Here is a 4,365-nt window from a genome sequence, read left to right on the forward strand (position 1 = left end):
TTCTGTATTCTCAGTGCTGATGGTTTTATTGCTAAAAATATTAATACAAAAAAAAACTACTAACCACAAAGATCTTAACAGAATGTCTTGTTTTACCTTAAAAAAAAAAAAAGAAAAAACATTTGATATGTTTCTGTGCTTTCTTGTTTTGTTTTTCTACATTAAGGAATAACAAAACAAAAACAAAGTGAGAACAGGAATTTTTCATTAGACTCTGCCTTATATGGCAAGAGCACAATATTGTAGTACAGCTATTTGCAAATCCCAACTCTAACTATTTCACCTCACTTTTGTTTACTAATATCACAATTTGAATAATCTCTTTCCTTAAAGACCAATTTCACACAACAAACTGTTGAAGTAGTGAGGGTAGAGAGAGAAGAAACAGCAAAAGGGCATGTTTGTGAGTCATTGATTGTCACATGTTTGTAAATTTTGCCAATCAACTGACTGATCTTTTGAATGCTTTCTGTTATGTTTGTGTGCACAATACCCCAGTCTGAGCTTTATGTGAACTTTGTAGGGGTCCAGCAATGTATCAGTATTTCTTGGCTACACTTATAAAAATGTATTAGTGAGATTAGAAATTGATAGGCATAACATTTGTAGCAAATTTTAAGATTTTACTATGTAAAAGGGAGAGAGATACCAGACCATGTCTTGCACTTTGTGGCATGAATTGTCTACCTATGTAAGGTTGGCACTTGTCACAGGTCAATGCTGATTCAATCAAATGTATTCCAGTTATGACCAACCTATCTTTTTGCTTCCTTCATTAGCTAATGTGTCCTTCCTGTTTTTAAGAAAGTAGCATGGAGTTTTGGCTGTTCTGTCTGGCACATCAGGCAATTATGTAGAAGTTCTTTTAGTGGTTTGAAATAGGTGTTGTTAAGAAGACATCAAAGTTGTTAGCATGTTGGGAGAAACCACAATTATTAGCAGAGAGACCACTACTAGCACAAGCTAGCAGAGAGGAGTCACAGGACAATCCAATGGAGGTTCTCCATATGGTCAATAGTTTTGATGGTGTCAGGAATGATGGTATTGTTTTGCCACTGTTGTGGGAAAGAATGAGAGGTGCTTGAAGTTTTGGTGGTGCTAAAAGGTAGAGTGGTTTGCAGAATCAAAGATATTCTCATTGTTTCTTGCTGGAGGAAGAAAAAGTATTGAAAAGTATTTTGAGGACAGAAATAATCTCCAATGTGTATAATAGAAAGGACACCTGCAAGTTTGGCCTCTTAATAGGGTGGGGGTGATTAAGGGTATAGTGATATTACATTTGAAATAGGTGCGCTTGAAGCAAAATGGACAGCAAGTGTGGTAGCTTCATCAGGTAGGAATATTACTGCATAATTAGAAGAGGCCATCATGCCGATTGATCAGGTTTTGTTGCAATTTGGAGGTGTGGCATCTTTTGCTTTTATGATTGTCATTGTTACAGTGGAGGTAAATAACTTTCAGTTGTTAAATTTAACATGTGTCCTTATTTTCAGACATAAAGTAAATCATCTTGTACATCCTTTCATTTTTAAGATGATAGGATATTTTATTTAAGAGATAATGTGGCTACTGTTTTTAGCACTGGTAACTTTATTCAATGACAAAATTATAGTATCACAGACAACATTAAAGAGTTATGGACTAGTAGAAATTGTTGAGTGACTGACTAAATACTTTGAAGTCCTTAACTCCATTCTTTTGTGTTTTTAACTGGAATTTGTTCAGGGTTCATCCCTTTAATCCATAGTTATTGTAGTCTTAAGTTAGTCAAACGCACACATGATGTAAGTCATTCCAGCTGTCTTTGGCCAATGGCTGTTATTTCTGGCAAATCAAACAACAACAGAAAGGTGACAAAATAGGTTTGAGGAATTAAATACTGGTGACCATTTTCTGGACATTCTGTTACCAACACAAGAAAAATCATTAATTAAAAACAAACTAAAACAAAATTTTCTAGAAAGAGAGACAACAAAACAGAAAGTAATTGGTACAGCATGACATGTTTATTTCAACTTTGAAATCACTTCTTCAAATTATCTCCATCCTCTTTTTCTGCTATTAATTTTTTCCCTCCCAAAAGTCAATTTCTAATAATAAAAAAGAAAAGAGAGAAACTTGAGTACCATTTGTCTTTAACGGACATTTTGCTGCCAAAAATTTGAGAGAGAGAGATGGTACCCCCCCACCAGTTAAGAACAAAAATACAACGGGTTTTCAAATAATAAACTATAACAGCTTGTCTGTCAAATTAAATAAAATTTAAGAGGAATAACAAAAGTTCTTTTTTTAAAGAGAATGGCATTTTTGCTTTAACTAATTAAATTGAGAGCATCTGATCAGGTTTGTCTGATTGTTGTTGATGGGAAAAAAATGTATAATAATATATATAATTATATAACAATGTATTTACATATGTAAAATATAGAGAGCTGTGTAAGCAACCAGATCTTGACACATACACTTTCTCCCTCTATTTTTATATATGTGCAAACATAGAGAGAGACAATAATTGGGGAATGAGTTGCAACAAACATCCATACAGCACCTCCATGTCTGTGCACGCACCTCACAATTTCATTTACACACACACTAAAAGTGTAATAGTTGTCACACATACATACACACAAGCTCCAAGACAGTAGTGGTATATCCCTTAGTAAATGTTTTTGTTTTACTTAGTTATTTTAATGAAATATTTGTCTTACAAAATTTAAAAGGATTAATTTATGGCCCTTAGGATTAAATGTTAAAATAAAATTATTTAAAACAAGTAAAATCTAATATTTTTGTTTCCTGCAATTTTATCTCAATAAGTGTTTAACAATCTAATGGAATGAAGACTGAACATTTTGTTAACGATATACATGTATATATATATGTGTGTGTGTGTGTATACATACATAGATAGCTATATATGTGTGTATACATACAAATATGCATATATACATATATGTATACATACACACATATATACACATACATATATAATTTATTCAACAACTGTATATCACAGCCTCTCCCATTTAAGAAATAACAGTAACAAAAACAATGTTAACAGCATTTTCATCTAACTTAGATCTCTCGGAAGACTCCTCTTCACATGGTTGGAAATTAGTTGTCAATTAAACTTAAGACAAATTAATGAGTTTCTATACCTTAAGTTTTGGTATAGGAAAAAGGGAATGGAGGGAGAGGGATATATTCCATGATAAAGGCTGCCTGGGTTTATTTAGAGAAAAAGCGAGACTCCTGGTGAGGTGGTAGGCAGAATAATATTCTCCCTTTCATCAACACATCACACTGTTTTCTTCAAAGTGTTATTATTTAAAGGACACCTGACTCATACAAATTTATCAAAAACGGTTTGCAAGGCAAGGTTGTTTATCTGTTGTCCTAAGGGAGCAGAATGGAAGGACAAAATGGATTTTAAAGATTCACCTTCCAAATCTTCCAGGTTAGAAAAATCACAGGAATGAAATTAACTTTTAGTTAAAAATAATTCTCTTTTAATTTCCTTTAATTTTGACAAAAAAAAAAAAAATTAAAAAAATTATTTTTAAAATTTGTATGCAGCAATAACAATAAAATTAGTGGACTGTTTTTTTTGCATTCCAAATAAATCATAACATTAGTGCAGCAGGCTGAGGAAGGACACTGAGGGCCATCTCTGCTTGCTGCACAAATATAACAAAGATAAGAAAGAAGAGCAGCATTGAGAAGATGATAGCTGAGTGAGTTAGTAAATTAGTACTGCTATGAGCAGCAATCTGTAGAGTAATCAGTGCTTTGATTGGCACAACATTTTTCATTATCACTTCTCCTTTCAAACATTTGGAGAGAAAGAACAGGCAAGGGTACCTTTAGATGTTTAGAAAGAAAAAAAATACTAAATCTATTTTACAATGAATAACAATAATAACATTATTATTATTATTAATAAAAATAATGACATAAAATTGAAAAGGTATCTTGCCCAATGGTTATAATGATACTAGAGCCATTCTTAACAGCAAACAATAACTGATTCTTCGTGTAGAATTTTCCTTTTCGCTCTTGATTGTTTTGTCAGAAAATAATTTGAAATGTTTGTCTCGAGGCACGTTATTTCTGAACCTTCCATTTTCACTTAATTCCATTTGCCTCATGGGTAAACAGAGTACAACAAACACACATACACACGCAAAGAACTTAGGGGTTCTTTGTCTCATCAGCATAAATGCTAACAGAGAGTGAAATGAAATGGTTTGATTTATTACTTACATTTCTCACCTTATTTTAAAAAATATACTTGGTATATTTCTTCTATCAAATTAGACAACCAAAGTGTTGAATTGTTCAGTGAAAGAATTGGCAATAATTGGG

At 32.4% G+C, this 4,365-nt stretch overlaps 1 protein-coding gene across 16 annotated transcripts in view; it reads right to left on the reverse strand.

Annotated features, from left to right (window-relative positions):
- Positions 1 to 1,984: 1,984 nt before the first annotated feature.
- Positions 1,985 to 4,365, reverse strand: part of LOC106869710 (phosphatase and actin regulator 2) — a 372,706-nt gene continuing 370,325 nt past the window's right edge. For all 16 annotated transcript variants that reach the window (XM_089358127.1, XM_052970517.2, XM_089358129.1 and 13 more), the window contains one exon: positions 1,985 to 4,365. This exon is cut by the window's right edge and continues 687 nt beyond it. The gene's annotated coding sequence lies outside the window, so the exon portion shown is untranslated.

This window comes from Octopus bimaculoides, chromosome 9, assembly GCF_046866305.1.
Source record: "Octopus bimaculoides isolate indiv1 chromosome 9, ASM4686630v1, whole genome shotgun sequence".
Classification (NCBI taxonomy): Eukaryota; Metazoa; Mollusca; class Cephalopoda; order Octopoda; family Octopodidae; genus Octopus; species Octopus bimaculoides.